Source organism: Rhinoderma darwinii, unplaced genomic scaffold, assembly GCF_050947455.1.
Source record: "Rhinoderma darwinii isolate aRhiDar2 unplaced genomic scaffold, aRhiDar2.hap1 Scaffold_436, whole genome shotgun sequence".
Classification (NCBI taxonomy): Eukaryota; Metazoa; Chordata; class Amphibia; order Anura; family Rhinodermatidae; genus Rhinoderma; species Rhinoderma darwinii.
Genome location: NW_027463850.1, coordinates 145,771 through 165,331, shown reverse-complemented (window position 1 = coordinate 165,331; position 19,561 = coordinate 145,771). Strand labels below are relative to the sequence as shown.

Sequence of the window (19,561 nt, the reverse complement as noted above, 5' to 3'; positions counted from 1 at the left end):
TAAACTCATAAGCATAGTTACCGGACTCAGTGGGCTCCGAGCCATCACCGTGGCCGCCACTGCCGCGCGGACATGTTTTATGCATTGCCTTCCCTGAGTGAAGCCGGTTTGTGCCGGACTGAGTAGATGTGCTAGGATAAGCTGTAATCTATTGGCTAGGATTTTAGACAAACATTTATAATCAGCGTTTAGCAATGATATGGGTCTGTATGACTGAGGGTTTACCGGATCTTTGTTGGGTTTTGGTAAGAGAATAGTCCTGGAGTCCGTGAAATAATCTGATAAAGCCGACTGTGTGTAAGCGGAATTATAAAGGTCAGTTAAGGTTGGAATTATTTCTGGAGACAGCATTTTATAAAATTCAGCCGAGAAGCCATCTGGTCCTGGTGTTTTACCGTTCATAGAGGCCCCGACCACGTCACGGACTTCCTCCTCGTCTATAACACAGTCTGGCATATTTTGCTGTTCCTCTGTTAAAGTGGCCATTTGTAAAGTAGTGAGGAAAGATTGGATTGTTACGGGGTCCGCCGGGGCAGCACGGAACAGATCTTCAAAATAATCATGGAATATGTGCGCTATTTTGTCCGGGTCGGAGGTCAAGCACCCCGTGAGAGGATCACGTAGTGTCAGGATTGGTTTGTAAGGTTTTTTTTCCTTTGCCATATTGGCTAGTAAGGAACCTGCCTTGTTTCCCCATCTATAGAATCTGTTCTGTGTGTGTTTTACCTGCCATTGTGCAATAGTTTGTATTAAAGTGTCTAGAAGGTGTTTAGCTGTTAAGTATATTTGCTGAGCCCGGGTGTCCGGGTCCTGAGCATATTTCAATTGAGCCAACAGTAGAGATGTATGTAGTGTGTTGAATTGGTCACGCTGTACCTTCTTCCTATGTGCCATATAGCTCATTATGTGACCTCGCATTACGACTTTTGCCGTTGCCCAAAGCAAGGGTGTGTCTCCTAGGTGTTCTATGTTATCATCCATGTCATTATTCCATTGTATCCTCAAATAGGATTTAAACAGGCTCTGTCACCAGATTTTGCACCCCCATCTGCTATTGCCTGTGATCGGCGCTGCAATGTAGAGAACAGGAACGGTTTTATTTTTAAAAAACGAGCATTTTTGGCCAAGTTATGGCCATTTTTGTATTTATGCAAATGAGGCTTGCAAAAGTCCAACTGGGCGTGTATTATGTGCGTACATCGGGGCGTGTATTATGTGCGTACATCGGGGCGTGTATTATGTGCGTACATCGGGGCGTGTATTATGTGCGTACATCGGGGCGTGTTTACTACTTTTACTAGCTGGGCGTTCTGATGAGAAGTATCATCCACTTCTCTACACAACGCCCAGCTTCTGGCAGTGCAGACAGCGTGTTCTCCAGAGATCACGCTGTGACGTCACTTCCTGCCTCAGTTCCTGCATCGTGTCGGACGAGCGAGGACACATCGGCACCAGAGGCTACAGATGATTCTGCAGTCCATGTAGCTACTTACCTGCAAACGCTGATGCTGCTGCAGAATCATCTGTAGCCTCTGGTGCCGATGTGTCCTCGCTCGTCCGACACGATGCAGGAACTGAGGCAGGAAGTGACGTCACAGCGTGATCTCTGGAGAACACGCTGTCTGCACTGCCAGAAGCTGGGCGTTGTGTAGAGAAGTGGATGATACTTCTCATCAGAACGCCCAGCTAGTAAAAGTAGTAAACACGCCCCGATGTACGCACATAATACACGCCCCGATGTACGCACATAATACACGCCCCGATGTACGCACATAATACACGCCCCGATGTACACACATAATACACGCCCCGATGTACTTTTACTTTAAACACGCCCACTTGGACTTTTGCAAGCCTCATTTGCATAAATACAATAATGGTCATAACTTAGCCAAAAATGCTCGTTTTTTAAAAATAAAACCGTTCCTGTAATCTACATTGCAGCGCCGATCACAGGCAATAGCAGATAGGGCTGCAAAATCTGGTGACAGAGCCTCTTTAAAGTCCTCTGAGTTGACCAGGTATGCTGGGAATCTCCAAGATGCAGTTTTTGGTCGTGGGGTGACTATCTGGAGTGTCATATGTATAGGTGCATGGTCCGAAATTGTGATTGGGTTAATACAGGACGCAAGTTGGCGTGTAAAAAGCGAGGTGGATATTAGGAAATCATCGATACGAGAAAACGTGTCGTGCGCCACAGAATGGCTTGTGTATTCCCGCGAGTCTAAGTTTGTGATCCTCCAGGGATCGCATAATCCCAATTGTTCCTTAAAGTGGGCCAGGGAGGCAGCAGTAGAGCTCAGTTGTGATCCTCGAGTATTTCTATCCAGCTGAGTGTCCTGTACCCTATTAAAATCTCCCCCAATAATCATGTTTTGTGTGTTATGTTGTAACAAGATCTGCATCATATCAGTGTAGAAAACGTGTTGATCCTGGTTTGGTGCATAAAGGTTGACCAAGAGGTAGAATATGTTATCTATTTGAACCCGGAGTATAAGGTGCCGACCCTGAGGGTCAGTGATAGCGTTTTCCACCACATGTGTCAGACCTTTCCGTATTAGTATGGCTACCCCCCTAGAGGAAGAGCTATGGGAAGCTGTATAACATGTCTCCAGCCAGGGGGCCTTTAATGTACCCGAGTGGTCTTGTCTCCAGTGTGTTTCTTGGAGGAAAATAATATCGGGGGATGAGCATTTAATATGTGTAAGAACCTTTTTCCGTTTTATGGGAGTGTTAAGTCCCGCTACGTTCCATGTTATGCCCGAGGGAGTGTTGTATGTATCTGCGTTTGTACTCATCTGTGCGGTGTCAACCAGGGCATCACTGTAAAGTCATTCATTATGGTGCTGTCCCATTCGGTCCCAGCGAGCCGCCGGAACAGCTGAACCCCAAGTGGCATACGAGTGTTCTGGTGTAAAGCATATGGCATGTGAAATATAAGCAAGGTTAAAAAAAGAGAGCATGGCTGGCTCCAAACAACAAACAAACCAACAATTGAAGCGTTAGTACATCAGCAATTGAACAAGTTGAAAGGACTATGGTAAAGTGGGGACTGTCTCTCCCCCAAGTGTGGATTGTCAATCTCCGCCTTCTTCCATGTGAAGATGTCGCCTGGCAGCCAAAGGATCCTCCAATATCAGTGATCTTGTTCCATCTTTTATTCTCAGCTTGGCCGGATATAGTAGTTGAAATTTCATGTTGTTCTCCGCTAGCATTTTACAGATGGCCACAAAAGTCCTTCTTTTTTGCGATACTGCGGCAGAAAAATCTTGGAACATTCAGATTCGGTTACCCTGAATCCGCAACTCGCTTTGCTGTCGAAATGCCCTCAGTATTCTCTTTCACCGACCAATTCAGATATTTTGCGATAACCTGACGCGGTCTGCTATTGCCATTGGCCCTGTTGGCATCCGGAGGGCCAATGCGATGCGCTCTCTCAATTGTCAGCGGGTCACTCAATGTCTCCAGTTTCAGAGCAGCTGGCAGTTCTTTGGTCAGATAGTCCAGAAGATGTTCCCCTCCTACACTCTCTGGGATGCCAACGAAGCGCAGATTGTTTCGGCGATGTCGGTTTTCCAAGTCTTCCACCTTGTCACGGAGTGCCGCCTCCAGTGTTTGGCTACGTTGTAGAGAGGTTTCAAGATGGGCAATAGTTTCTTCCGACCCTTGTACCCAAGTTTCCAATTCCACTATCCTCTGCGCATTGTTAGTAATTTGAGATAGCGCAGAATTTATTGAGGTATGGAGCACTTCGAGACGTTTGTCAAACAATGGGATCAATAGTTGCGATACCTTATCAGCCACCAATGCTGCTTGAAGATCGTCCCTGTTAGAAGGTCCCGAAGGACTAGAACTAGGAGATAAGTTTGGGGGTGTGACGTCATCTCCTGAAAAAAGATCCGCCGTGTTGGATACTTCCTCAGGTGGAATCTCACTCTTTGTATTGGATGTTTTGGAAGTGGCCTTGTCGTGCTTGGCCTGCAGCTTTTGTTAATTCATTTTTAGTGGCGTGGTGACTTCCGTTCCCGATCGTTGATCAACCCGCAGCTGTCTACCAGACGGTGTTGTAGTAAGAAATTTGTCCATAGCAAGGTCCCAATGGACCGTTTCAGTTGCAAGGGAGAGGCGAAGTTGGAAATACAAAATAGATTGCATCAAGAGAGCACAGTCCCCATCCACACACTTATCGCCTCATTTGAGAAATAGGCATCCTCTATTTGTGAGTATCCAGTTAGGCAATATAACGGAGGAGGGCGGATTACCCAATATCTGGGTCGCAAAAGGGAGCGTAAGGATCGGCAGTTCTTACCGGAGGTATCACAGTTTCCGGTGTATATAAAAGTACTCTCAATATAAGCAATGAAGGAATGTCAGTCCCCACATAAAAGTATAGAGCATTCTAATGTCAAAATGTTCCAGGTTACATGGATGTGATGCAATTCACAAATCGGCCACTAGACTGTGCTGTGTGTGTAGTGGTCGGCTAGTTGTTACTAAAGATTTCCAGCTCACACGCAGGGAACTATTTTTTTTTTCTTGTTTGTTTCTTTGCAAGAGCTCCAGGTGCCTTAAACCACACAGACAGGGAAACTTCTACACGAGCAAATCACATCCACATGCTGACAGGCAATGAGGCAAACGGTAGCAGCGCAGAGTACTTAGCTGTATCCAGGCAGCGAGGCAGTGTCCGTTACCAGTGAGGTGTCTCTCACTGTCTGCAGGCAGCATGATGGGGGTGGTCGGTCCTGATGGGGGTCTGTGAGCTGACATCTGTGAGTAAGTGCTGCAGATCCTCCTTGTTTACGGAGGGGAGCCTTGCTGCCAAGGGATCCCCACCTCTCACGGCTCTATCTCTGGCTGTCTTCTGCTTCACTTCCCCTCTAGCGTGTCAGGGAAGGAGGCCTGAGATCTTGTGGCCTAGCTCTCAAGATGGCGGGCGGCAGCTCCTCCACCTCCCAGAACTGTCTCACGCCCACCTGTTGGGCTGACTTCGGCGGTCAATATAGCGCTCCTGCGGCAGAGCGATGTTGTCACCTGGATATTCAGTCGTCTCCGGCCACTAAAAACCCGGGATGCGCGGTCTGGAGACTGGATTCTACAGCTGGGTTAAAATGCGGCCATCCTGGATGTCCCGCCCACCGGAAGTCCTATTTCATTCTTTTTAGCGCTATGGTGACCAAAAGACAACGATTCTGGGGCTTTACTTTTTATTTTTTTACGCCTTTCGCTGTGTGAGTCAAATTATTGTACATTGTAATCGTTTCAGTTTTACATTGAGCTTCGGGGAAAAATGGGAAAAGGTTGTTTTTTTAATCTTTTAATAAAAATGTACACTCCTGAAAACGTATCGAACTTTTCTTATTTTTTGTTACACGTTTTATTAGTTCTCCTGGTGGACTTGAACCTGCGATCATTAGATCGCTGGTACAATACACTGCAATACAGGGATGAGTTACGGAAACCGTGTAACTCGCTGAGCTCCCATAGTAGTGAATGTAGCATGCGAGCTACGCCGTAACTACTATTCAGTTCTAGGGGAGTTACGGAAACTGTTTGCGTAGCTCGACCGTGTAACCAGGAAGTGGCCGGAAGACGGCGGAGCCGGGTAAGATAGATGCAGGTCCCAGAGGTGGGCCCCGCATCTAGCTGCCATTTATGACGTATCCTGCGGATAGGTCATAAATGTTCTTCATGGAAAACCCACTATAAATGCCGCAGTCGCTATGGACCGCGGCATTTAACTAGTTGAAAGGCCAGGAACAGTGCGATAGTTGTTCCCGGCCGGTAGAGCAGCGTGTCAGAAGCTGGCACCTGCAGTGTATGGAGCGGGCGAAGCGCGTGAGCCTGCTCCATACATCATCCCCTCCCCATGAAGTGTCGTGTGTCGGCACATCACGGGTTGGGAAGGGGTTAAGTAAGGAGCAGTTAGAGGGCCCAGTGCTACCGGGTCCCTTGACTGCCGACTATAAGACGAAGGGACTTTTTAGCCAGATTTATTCTTGCTAAGAACTGCATCTTACAGTCCGAAAAATACGGTATATGAGGTTTTTAGTATTTACGCGTGGGGATCCTCGTATCACGGGTTTGTCATTCCATTTTATATTCTGTAGATTATTTTTTTATCTAATAAAAATATTGTATTTTGCATTAAACAGAATTCTAGAAAATGTAGCAAATGTATTTAAGGGTCTGAATACTTATGTCCATGTGAAATTTGAGCTTTTAATTTTTGTTATGACACTTGACATTTAACTCCGGGGTCTCCCGTTTCTCTAGATCATCTGTGAAAGGTTTCTACACCTTGACTGGATCCGGTTGTCGTCCCTGAAGAGCCTATGTAGGTGGACAGAGTCAGACTGTCTGACCAGGAGCGGCAGCGCAGACGTTCCGCTGACCTAAGTTTGTACTGTGGTTGCAAGGGTCATTTTGTGTGTCAATGTCCCCAGAAGCCGGGAATCTCCCTAGGGTTGATAGGAGAGACTACCCTACGTGAACGGATGCCTTCTGCAAAATTCTCTCCTAAACTCTCCATTCCTGTAACAATCTCCTCCGGTGAAGAATCGCACTCTATCCCCACTTATTGGGATTCCGGTGCGGCTGCAAACTTTCTTCATTAGGCCTTAGTACACCGTCTCCACTTGTCCATGACTCCTCTGGAGAAACCCCTAGCGGTAACTTCTGTGAATGGTCAACCATTGCCAGACCCAATTTTCTCCATCACAGAACCTTTGAGGTTACAAATGCATGTTCTACACTCAGAACAAATAGCCTTCTATGTTCTGCCTAAAGCTATTAACCCAATCCTGCTTCGCCAACATGCTCCTGTCCTCGACTGGAATTCCAGAGAGGTCCTCCAGTAGGGATCCAGATTTCTTGACCGCTGTCTGCCGCAGGTTCCGTTCAATCTCTGATGCCTCAGTTACTCCCTGGTCTGCCTCCACAGTATGCCGGTTATGCGGATGTCTTCAGCCAGAAGGAGTCTGAGGTTCTGCCTCTCAATCGTCCTTAGAACTGTGACTTCAGCTCGTCGTAGACGGGTTTAGCCTCTCTCTGCCCGAAACCCAAGCCACGTCAGCATACGTCAAGAAGAACCTCATACGTCAAGAGGAAGTTTATCAGGAAATCTACTTCTCCAGCCAGAGCCGGACACTTTTTTGTGAAAATAAAGATGGATTGCTCCTGTCTTGCATGGATTATCATGGTATGAACCAATTTATTGTTAAAAACAAGTACCCCTTACTGCTGATCTCAGAGCTCTTTGACAGAATACGAGGGGCCAAGATTTTCACAAATCTGGATCTACACAGGGCTTATAACTTGATCCGTATCCGCAAAAATGATGAATGGAAAACAGCATTCAACACCAGGGACGGTCACTATGAGTATCTTGTGATGCCCTTTGGTTTATGTAACGCTCCAGCTGTGTTCCAGTAATTCGTGATCAACATATTCTGGGGTCTACTGTATGTCTGTGTGGTGATTTATCTGGACGATATCTACTCCGATCTACCAGATCAGACTACGCACCGAAAGCATGTTCGCCAAGTCCTGTCACGGTTAAGGGGGAATAACTTCTACGCCAAAATAGAAAAGTGTGTATTCGAAAGGAAATCCTTGCCCTTTCTGGGCTATATAGTTTCCGATCATGGACTCCCGATGGATCCGTAAAATGTGAAATCCGTCCTAAAGTGGCCACGTGCTCAAGGTCTCCGTACCATACAAAGGTTTCCAGGCTTCGCAAATTTCTATCGCCAGTTCATATAAAACTTCTCTTCGCTTACCTCTCTGCTTTCACCAAGAAGGGGGCGTGAACGTCTGAACTCCTGACGCAGAGTTGCCATTTACTGATCTCAAGAGAGCCTTCACTTCTGCCTCCGTACTTCACTATCATGATGTTTCTCGGCAGTTCTCGTTGGAGGTCGACGCTTCTTCCATTGGTGCTGGAGCACTTCTCTTTCGAAGAAACTCCAGGTAAGGCCGTATCCTGGGGCTTCTTCTCAAAACTCTTCTCTGCTGCAGAAAGAAGCTACTCCATTGGGGATAGTGAACTACTTGCCATCAAGTTAGCCTTAGAAGAGTGGAGGCATTTGCTAGAGGGGGTTTGCTCACCCGGTTATCACCTACACTGATCACAAGAAGCGCACTTATTTACAGTCTGCACAACGCCTGAACCCTCATCAAGCCAGATGGTCGCTATTCTTTGCCAGATTCAAATTCTTACTCCATTTCCGTCCTGCTGATAAAAATATAAAGGTTGATGCACTCGTCTCGTTCGTTTGAGGCAGATGATGCTGAAGAGCAACCTCAGCATATTATTGACCCTTCCAGGATTATTCCGGTTAACCCTCTGCAGATTAAATACATTCCTCCTGGGAAAATTTTTGTTGGTCCTATTGACAGGAAGAAAATTCTCATCTGGGGACAGAATTCCAAGCTGCAGGGCATTCTGGTATTCATAAGACTTTGGACTTAATCTCTCGCCACTACTGGTGGCCCACTTTGCCCAAAGATGTTGTGGACTATGTCTCCTTGTGTACCCAAAACAGAGCTACCCATTCCTAGCCCGCAGGTCTACTCCAACCTCTGCCTGTTCCTTATAGTCCCTGGCAACATATTGCCATGGATTTTATTACAGATCTTCCTCCTTCTGCTGGTTGTACCACTGTCATGGTGGATCATTTTTCTAAGATGGCAAATTTATTTGTTCAGCATAATTTTCCGTTTGCACGGATTGCCCCTCCATATCGAGTCTGATCGGGGCGTGCAATTCACATCTAAGTTCTGGAGAGACCTGTGCAAACTTCGGGATGTGAAATTGGACTTTTCATTTTCATCTGCATACCACCCGCAATCCAACAGCCAAGTTGAAAAGATTAACCAATTCCTTGAATATTATTTTCGCCATTTTACATCTGCTCAACACGACAACTGGGTACATCTCCTTTCATGGGCCGAATTCTCTTACAATAATCACACGAGTGAATCTACTACTAATACTACATCTCCATTTTTCATTGTTTACAGCCAACTCATCTCATCTCAAGTGCCTGCAGCTTATGTTTCTTTCTGGAGTTTTCTTCAGATCTGGCAGCAAACAAAGTCTGCATTACTGCAAACGGTTAATCGCATGAAGAAGTATGCAGATGAGAAGAGAAGGCTTCCTCAACAGTTTCTTCCCGGAGTAAAGTTCTGGTTATCTTGAAAAATATTAGTCTGAAAATTTCCTCCAACAAATTCACTCCTAGATTTGTTGGTCCTTTTGAATTCCTGCAACAGATCAATCCTGTGTCATACAAGCTACGTCTACCTCCTACTCTCAAGGTTCCCAATGCCTTCCAAGTGTCCCTCCTGAAGCCTGTGGTCCTCAACTGGTACATTAAGCCTCCTGGCTCTGCAACTGCTCCCAGCGGTTCTTCAGATGTCTTTGAGGTCAATGAGATTCTGGACTACAAGAAAGTAGGAGGGAAAACCTTTTATCTAGTGGATTGAAAGAGTTTCGGTCCTGAGGAGAGATCTTGGGAGCCTGAAGAAAATGTTCATGTCACAGCTTTCATCATGAAGCTCCTTCTACACCTTGGAACTAAGAAGAAGGGGCATAAGAGGGGGGGGGGGGGGGGGGGAGGTGGAGTACTGTAATGCCCGTGGTCGCTGAACGCTGGCATTCTCCGCTTCCGGCAGCCGAAGGACTCTGGAACCAGTCAGTCCCGCTGACCTGACGGATACAGGTTTCAGGGCTAGATCTAGCTGCTCTCTATACAGGATACAAAGCAGCTGTATCGTATCTAGAAAAGTTAAAATAATTTTAGATAAAAACGAATTCAAAAGCAAACGGTTACAAACGTTTAGTTTTTTTCTTTATCAAAGATTTTTTTATTTTGAAAATATAACAATATATAAACATTTCACGTTTTTTTGCAAAAAAATATAGAAATTTGCACGCAGTGCAATACATTAAGTGAAGTTTCATAGTATAACAACAATATGTAATATATATATACATGTATAAGATCAGTAGGAGGAAGCCTCCCACCTATCAGAATTGAGTGATAAGAGGGATATATCGGCAATAACTGTACCATGTTCGCATCAAAACAGTGCAATAGTCAGGGAGACCGCCCCCCCCCAGTAAAGTGAGAGGTGACACATATAAGAGCACTTTTAAATGTATGGACACACAACACATAACACCAGACAACAAAGGGGAAACACATACAGACAAAGTGCCTCAGTAAGGCTAAATATTTCGTTCAGAACATTCCATCCAGCCAGAGAGGTAGATCAGCACCACCCCGGAATCCAGACCACACCGCCCAAGTTTGGACGAAGAGCACTGATTTGCCCCTATCAGCGGACAGCAACTCCTGCATCCTCATAATCCCGTTCACCTCCGTCACCCATTCCGTCAGGGAAGGTACAGTATGCGACTTCCAGTGACGAGGTATCACCGTTCTCACCGCGGTCAAGAAATGTCTAAAGCTCCCCTTTTTTAGGTGTGGGAGTGATCCAGGAATGATAGAAAGCAAGCCTATGGAAGCCGAGGTCGGAACCTCAGTATGGAAAAGCTTGTTGCCTAGATCAAAAATCTTTCCCCAAAAGGGACGCAGCATGGGACAGTCCCACCAAATATGCAACACAGTTCCAGGAGCCCCCCCACACCTCCAACAATCAGCAGACACATCAGGAAAAATCCTATGTAACAGGGTCGGACAACGGTACCACCTGGTAAGTATCTTGTAGTTCTTTTCCTGGGCAAAACAAGACATCGGTAACTTATGGGCTAAAAAGAAAGCGGTACCCCACTCCTCCTCAGAGTGTCTAACCCCCATTTCCTCGTCCCATGCAGCAGTGAAGGACAATTGAGAAAAAGAAAATTTTGGCAGAAGGATCCCATATAAGTAGGACAACACATGAGAAGGGGCTGTGGGCAAGGACAAGTAGAGTTCCAGAGGAGTCTTATCCTGTAGTAATACCAGGCAGTCACCCATGGAAGAGAGATCGGACCGCAACTGCAAATAGGACCACCAGATTGACCGTCTCCCCGGGCAGGCAGCAGATACAGCAGTCATTGGCAAAATGGCACCGTCCGGAGTAAGGGTCTCAGACAAACATCCACCGTCCCCTCTCTCCCAACAGAGGAATGTATCAACACCCTCCGCCGGAGGGAAGGAAGGGTTATCGAATAGAGGAGTCAAGGGACCCAGGCGATGAACAAGGCCCGTAGTACCAAGGATCCGTTCCCATACCATGAGAAACTGACGTGTGAGGAAAGGTAGAGAAAGAGTTTGTCTCTGAAGGACTGATAGCCACGGCAGAGAGGACAATGCAAGAGGAGACATAGCCTTTTCAATGCGCACCCATTGCTTACCTGTTTCCAAACGGAACCAATGCACTACTCTCAATCATCGCAGCTTGATGGTATCGTTTAAAGTCTGGGAGACCCTCACCCCCGTCTACTTTTGGCCGGCTAAGGACAGCAAACCGGATACGAGGCTTAGAAGGTCCCCCACAAACTTGGTTATGGCCCTATGTAAAACCTGGAAAAAACTGGATGGCACGGCAATAGGGACGGTCTGGAAGATATATAGAAATTTGGGCAAGATATCCATTTTAACCGCATTGATACGCCCAAACCACGACATGCGGTTCCCGCCGTATTCCGCCAATTCCCTCAGGGTACGCTGTAGAATGGGCGTATAATTCAAAGCATACAGATCTGACTGTTGCGTGGGGATATGTACCCCTAGGTATTTTAAGGACGTAGATTGCCACTTGAATGGAAAAACCCGAGCGAGATGGGCAGCCAGAGGGGAATCCAAAGAGATATTCAAGGCCTCCGATTTAGAGTAATTGACTTTAAAATTACTTAAAATGACCAAAGCGTTCAAACTCCTCCGTCAAAGAAATCATGGGGGTTGTGATGTATACCAGGAGGTCATCCGCGTATAACGCCAATTTATGATGCTGTGAACCAACGCGTATACCATTAATATTAGGGTTGTTCCGCAGTGCCACGGCCAGGTGTTCCATGACCAAAACATACAAAAGAGGCGAAAGTGGGCACCCCTGTCTCGTGCCATTAGACAGAGGATCAGATAACAGTCCGTTGACACGAACTTGAGCTGTAGGTCTATGGTAGAACGCCATTATCCTATCCACCATGGTGGTGCCAAGGCCAACCTGCGTCAGAACACTGCGGAGGAACACCCAATGCACTCTGTCAAAAGCCTTTTCAGCATCTATCGAGAGTAAGCACATCGGTATCTTACGGGTTTGGCAGAATGACGTCAAAAGGAGGATTTTGTTAGTGTTATCCCGCGCTTCCCGACCACATACAAACCCCACCTGATCATCCACGATCAAGCCGGGCAGTAACGGCGATAAACGAGAGGCTAGCAACTTTGCAAAAAGCTTCACATCTACATTGATTAGCGATATGGGCCTGAAGTTTGCGCACAACGTTGGATCCTTGCCTGGTTTTGGTAGGAGAGTTATATGAGCCTCGAGGGATTCAGGCGCAAAGGGACACGAGGAGGACACGGAGTAAAAGACTTTCGTCAGAAAGGGAGCCAGTTGATCTTTAAATGCCTTATAAAATTTGTTATTAAACCCATCAGGCCCCGGGCTCTTGCCCAAGGGTGACTCTCCAAAAGCACGCTCCACTTCGGATTCCAAAAAATCCTCCTCAAGCTCCAAAGCCACCCCCTCCTCCAAGGACGGCAACGCAGTATCATGAACAGAACGGTCGATTTAATCACGTAACGCCTCTGCCTGCATGTCATGAAATTGTCCTTTAATATTGTATAGCACCGAGTAGTAGTGTTTAAAGCAGTCAGTAATACCAACCGGGTCATGAACCTCACCGCCCGAGGGAGATGAGACTTTAGGGATATATGACGCTTGTGTGTGCGGATGCAGCATCCGTGCCAGAGACCTACCGCATTTATCCGCATATTCGTAGGAGTGCTTGCGCATTCGATCCCTGAACCGAGCGTGTGACTGATCTATCAAAGAATGTAAGGATTCTCTCGCTGTAGTGAGTTCTGCAAAAATCTGCGAGGATGGAACCTGTTTATGACAGGATTCCAGGTCCCGTATCAGAGTCAAGAGACGTGCAATAGCAAACCCCTTTTCGCGCTTCAATCGTGCCCCATTTTGTATCAGTACCCCTCGAATGACACACTTCAGTGCCTCCCACTGGAGTGGCAAGGGAGTAGCTTCATGTTCATGAACCTCAAAGAAACCGGTAAGTGAATCTTTAATGGCCGCCACGCATACTGCATCACGCAGCAAATTGTCATTAAATGTCCAGGATTGGAAATTAGGCAACAAGTTAGGAAATATAAGGGTCAGAAACACAGGGGCATGATCCGACCAAACCATAGGGCCCACGTCAGAGGTAGGATGCCAGGTAAGCAAGTGGTGGCTAACCAAAAAAGCGTCTATCCTACTGTACATGTTATGCAGTGGGGAGAAATAAGTGTATTCTCTTACCTGAGGGTGAAGAATCCTCCACACGTCAATCAACTGCATGGAATGCATCACAGTTTTCAGTGCCCCCAAATGCGACTTAGGGACAGCAGACCTGCCCGAGGAGGTGTCAAGTCTGGAATCGAAAGTCAGATTAAAATCACCTCCGACAATCAAAACGCCCTCAATAAACTCCTCCAATTTCATCAAATACAATCGGCCCACTCGTGCCTGGTCCTGATTGGGGAGGTACAAATTAGCCAGAGTAAAGATCTTATTACGTATAGATAGCTTGAGAAAAACGTATCGACCATCCGGGTCAACCAGAACATCAAGAATTTAATGAGAGAGTGACTTATGAATACATATACTGGCACCCTTGGACTTGGATTTCGGGTTGGCACTGTGGAACCAGGCCGGAAAATATCGATTCGTGAACTGTGGCGTATGGCCCGCCTGAAAGTGGGTCTCTTGTAGGAACAAAATATGTACCCGCTCTTTATGCATGTTATATAAAATTTGTGAGCGTTTTTCTGGGACATTAAGCCCCCTAGCATTAAAGGTACAAGTCTTCAATTGTGCCATCGCCACCTCTCACTGAAGGAACTCGTAGAGCAATGCACTAAGCAGAGGCGAGACGAACAAAAACAGGACAAACAAGGAAGGGAGACACGACCATAAAGACAAACAGACAGGTGAAATAGTCACCCAGTGCTTGAGCTACTCAAGGAGAAACAATCCAATATACATCGGATATAACCAGTGAGTCCCTAAGAGGAGAAGTGTCAGGACAAGGTCTAGCCAGCGCCCCGCACCCCCCAACCCAGGGCAAATATCACACATCTAAGAACCAAAACATGAATGGAAAGAAAATCAAGGCAATTAGCTCAATATCACGAGAAAATGAAGTAATGGCCGACATTTGGTCAGGATCAAGCAGAGATGCCAGCATAACAATACATTCCCGGAGATGTACACATTTACCGCATGAATGTACAGGCATGTAATTAGTAAAAACGTAATCGCATAACATATATAGTGCAGTATTACTGGCAGCTGAGGAACATTAATCATGGGCAAATGGCCAATCTGATCACCTGCAGCCCCCACCTAGAGCGGAAGAACAGACATAACGGGGTGTTACATGAAACACATCAGACCATCGCCTCCCAAGATATAAGCAGTAACAATTGAACTTAACAGGCCTAGTCCGACTGCAGGCCACCAGAGAAACATCCAGACGAGATCACAGCGGATCAGCACGTCGCCCACCAGGACGACCCATAGGAGAAGCGGGAGAACGACCACGCCGGCGTGGCCTTGGACGCTGCGGTGGAAGGGGGACATAAGGCCAATCAGGCAGGGAAACTCTCGGCACCCGGAGGGCAGCGCAGAAGTCTGGAACATCTCCTGGGTCTCGAACACTCAGCAATGTCCCGTCCCTGCGAACCTGCAGCTGGAAGGGGTGACCCCAGGAATAGGAGATCTCATGCTCTCTCAGCACATCCAGTAAAGGACGAACCACTCAGCGTTTGTCCAGGGTCATCTTGGACAAATCGGATAACAACTGGATCTTGACCCCTTGTAATAAGACTTCTCCTTTATCGCAGGCCTTCCTCATGATCTGCTCCTTCAGAGAGAAAAAATGGACACGGCATAGCACATCTCTAGGCCTATCAGGATCCGGGTTACGAGGGCCAAGAGTCCTGTGAGCCCTATCCAGCTCCAACGGATCATCAGCAGGACGCTCCAGCAGGGAGTTAAACAAGGACTGTAAGACAGGTATGAGTTGCCCCGGAGAGATATCCTCAGGAATGCCCCGGAGCCGAATATTGTTACGGCGATTCCGATTCTCATGATCTTCAGCCAGGTTAAATAGCGCATGAATCTGCTGGGAGTGATGATCCAGCCGTTCTGCATGAGAGACTTGCTGCTGTGTAACAGTGGAAACGTCGCCTTCTATGCGCTGAACTTGATCGGACAATTGAGAGACATTATTCGTAAGAGCCTGTATCTCAGATTTGTAAGTCATCTCAAGACGATTGACATAACGCTCCATGTCCTGTTTAGTGGGCAATGTGGCGAGCTGCTGTCTCAGGCCCTGTAAATCATCTCCCATGCTAGCAGAGCCAACAATGTGGGGAGAAGAATGTAGATCCAGATCCCGAGGAGAAGCAGGCATCGATGCAGACCCCAGCATTGCAGAGGATGAGGAAGGAGAGACCCGGGCGCCATGACTAACACCACGTGGCGAGCAGGACGGAGCGGGAAGCGCCATGACAGTCCCAGAAGGACCCATCTCCACCCCCGCCAGCAGGGAAGGAAACGGACCCAGAGAGCCAGAGACCGAAGAGGGGGTACTGTCGGTACCTGATGCTGCAGCGGCAACCCCCGAAGAAGACTCCTCTGCAAGCGGGAACCCTGTTCCAGCTTGTCTCCCCGCCAGCGGCGCCATCTTGGGAGACGGCCCAGCAGCAGAGTCGGTGAGGAATCTCTGAATGGAGCCGGCTGAAGACATATGCCTCGTACAGTATGGAGTCCCCGTGGTTGCCTTAGATTTCCTGACCATTAGGTAGGTCCAAGTGTGCTTATGAGCGGGTTAGGGAAGTGCAGGAACGGAGCTCTCAAGCAACACGTCTGGTCAGCGCCATGTCCAAGCCACGCCCCCCGGTTACAAACTTTTAATAAAAAAAAAAAAAAAAATCCTTTTCAAAACTTTTACATAGCCTTTAAGCAAACTTGAAAGAGTGGAAGACTTCAAGTCACCATTTTTGGAGCATTACTTGGCATCAGGGGAGGATTCTCTATAAAGTGGAATGAGATGCCTGTTCTGGGGAGACTGAAGTGCGAGCCCTGATGTGGCCCAGTGTCCCTCTAGTCATGTCACACTCCAGGGGGACGGTCCCCAACAGAAGTCTCACCGGCCTGCGACTCGCCCATCTGACGGCAAGAACCATGGGGATCATGATGTGCACCCGGACAAACACTCGCAATCTGGCAAAAGGGAACATTCATTTTCTGACAAGATGAGAATCCCTGATGGTGGAATTCTGCACCCTCCCCTCACTGGCACAAACAGATCAGAGATTTCGCAGCAAAACCGGCTAAGGTCAGAAAAGATGGTGCCCAACACAAACAAAACCAGATTGAGCTTCATCACGTGGTACCAACACAAGTGCCACAAAAATGTCCCAACTCAGACATGAGCACAGGGGTCAGGAACTCAACCGTCTGCCATGTGTGAGCCCTGAATATAGGGCGATGCAGAATACATGGTTTCCGCTCTGCAGTCCACAAGAGAAAAAGGAACCATTAAAAACTGGTGCCAAACAGAAACCTAGAACTAAACCGCAAGAGCGGCAAAATAAAACTGCGCCCCAGCGATGGCAAAAGACGCGTTTCCCCCAAGGTAAAACAAGTTCAGAGGGCAGACAAAACGCACAACTCAATAGTAGGACTGGGGGCACAGGACACGTCTGCAGAACAACCCTGTACAACAAGAGGAGTCACCGAGACTGTAACGACCGAGTTCAGCCCGAGAAAAACACTCCGTGTGTCGGACGGATTTCCTTCCAAGCTGACCGCAGTAGAGCTCAACGGGACTCCTGGGATTATGGACATATTACGATGCTAGGAGTCCCTGCCTCCCCACCGAACTGCTGATGAGAACTGAACAAAATGAAACCGTACAGGACAGCAGTTCCTTGAGGAGGCATGGACTCCTAGCATCATAAATGTCTATGACGGCAGGAGTCCCGTTCACCTGTACCGTGGTCGGGCTGGGAAATCCGTCCGACACATGGAACGCTTTTCTCGGCCCAAACTTGGTCGTGTGCAGGAGGTGTAAGTTCATGGAAAGGCAAAAAAAGAAAACAAAAACGGATGCGTCCATGATTTTTTTTTCCAAGCTTAAAGCGAACCTGTCTCCAGCATTTCACCTATTGAACTCCCCTGACTCCTCGCCGGCCACTATAGACATGTATCACTTATCAGCTTCATCATATCAGTATCTGACCTATAGACACATATCACTTATCAGCTTCATCATATCAGTATCTGACCTATATACATATATCACTTATCAGCTTCATCATATCAGTATCTGACCTATAGACACATATCACTTATCAGCTTCATCATATCAGTATCTGACCTATAGACATATATCACTTATCAGCTTCATCATATCAGTATCTGACCTATAGACACATATCACTTATCAGCTTCATCATATCAGTATCTGACCTATAGACACATATCACTTATCAGCTTCATCATATCAGTATCTGACCTATAGACACATATCACTTATCAGCTTCATCATATCAGTATCTGACCTATATACATATATCACTTATCAGCTTCATCATATCAGTATCTGACCTATAGACATATATCACTTATCAGCTTCATCATATCAGTATCTGACCTATAGACATATATCACTTATCAGCTTCATCATATCAGTATCTGACCTATATACATATATCACTTATCAGCTTCATCATATCAGTATCTGACCTATAGACATATATCACTTATCAGCTTCATCATATCAGTATCTGACCTATAGATACATCACTTATCAGCTTCATCATATCAGTATCTGACCTATAGACATATATCACTTATCAGCTTCATCATATCAGTATCTGACCTAGACATATATCACTTATCAGCTTCATCATATCAGTATCTGACCTATAGACACAGATCACTTATCAGCTTCATCATATCAGTATCTGACCTATAGACACATATCACTTATCAGCTTCATCATATCATTATCTGACCTATAGACATATATCACTTATCAGCTCCATCATCAGTATCTGACCTATAGACACAGATCACTTATCAGCTTCATCATATCAGTATCTGACCTATAGACACATATCACTTATCAGCTTCATCATATCAGTATCTGACCTATAGACACTGATCACTTATCAGCTTCATCATATCAGTATCTGACCTATAGACATATATCACTTATCAGCTTCATCATATCAGTATCTGACCTATAGACATATATCACTTATCAGCTTCATCATATCAGTATCTGACCTATAGACACTGATCACTTATCAGCTCCATCATATCATTATCTGACCTATAGACATATATCACTTATCAGCTCCATCATCAGTATCTGACCTATAGACATATATCACTTATCAGCTTCACCATATCAGTATCTGACCTATAGACATATATCACTTATCAGCTCCATCATATCAGTATCTGACCTATAGACATATATCACTTATCAGCTTCATCATATCAGTATCTGACCTATAGACACATATCACTTATCAGCTTCATCATATCATTATCTGACCTATAGACATATATCACTTATCAGCTCCATCATCAGTATCTGACCTATAGACACAGATCACTTATCAGCTTCATCATATCAGTATCTGACCTATAGACATATATCACTTATCAGCTTCATCATATCAGTATCTGACCTATAGACATATATCACTTATCAGCTCCATCATATCAGTATCTGACCTATAGACATATATCACTTATCAGCTTCACCATATCAGTATCTGACCTATAGACATATATCACTTATCAGCTCCATCATATCAGTATCTGACCTATAGACATATATCACTTATCAGCTTCGTCATATCAGTATCTGACCTATAGACATATATCACTTATCAGCTCCATCATATCAGTATCTGACCTATAGACACATATCACTTATCAGCTTCATCATATCAGTATCTGACCTATAGACATATATCACTTATCAGCTTCATCATATCAGTATCTGACCTATAGACATATATCACTTATCAGCTTCATCATATCAGTATCTGACCTATAGACACATATCACTTATCAGCTTCATCATATCAGTATCTCACCTATAGACATATATCACTTATCAGCTCCATCATATCAGTATCTGACCTTAGGACATATATCACTTATCAGCTTCATCATATCAGTATCTGACCTTAGGACATATATCACTTATCAGCTTCATCATATCAGTATCTGACCTATAGACATATATCACTTATCAGCTTCATCATATCAGTATCTGACCTATAGACACATATCACTT

General features: G+C 46.0%; 1 protein-coding gene across 7 annotated transcripts in view; it reads right to left on the bottom strand.

Annotated features, from left to right (window-relative positions):
• SLC35F5 (solute carrier family 35 member F5) overlaps positions 1–19,561 on the bottom strand; it is a 118,830-nt gene that overhangs the window by 38,359 nt on the left and 60,910 nt on the right. The gene's annotated exons all lie outside the window — the stretch shown is intronic.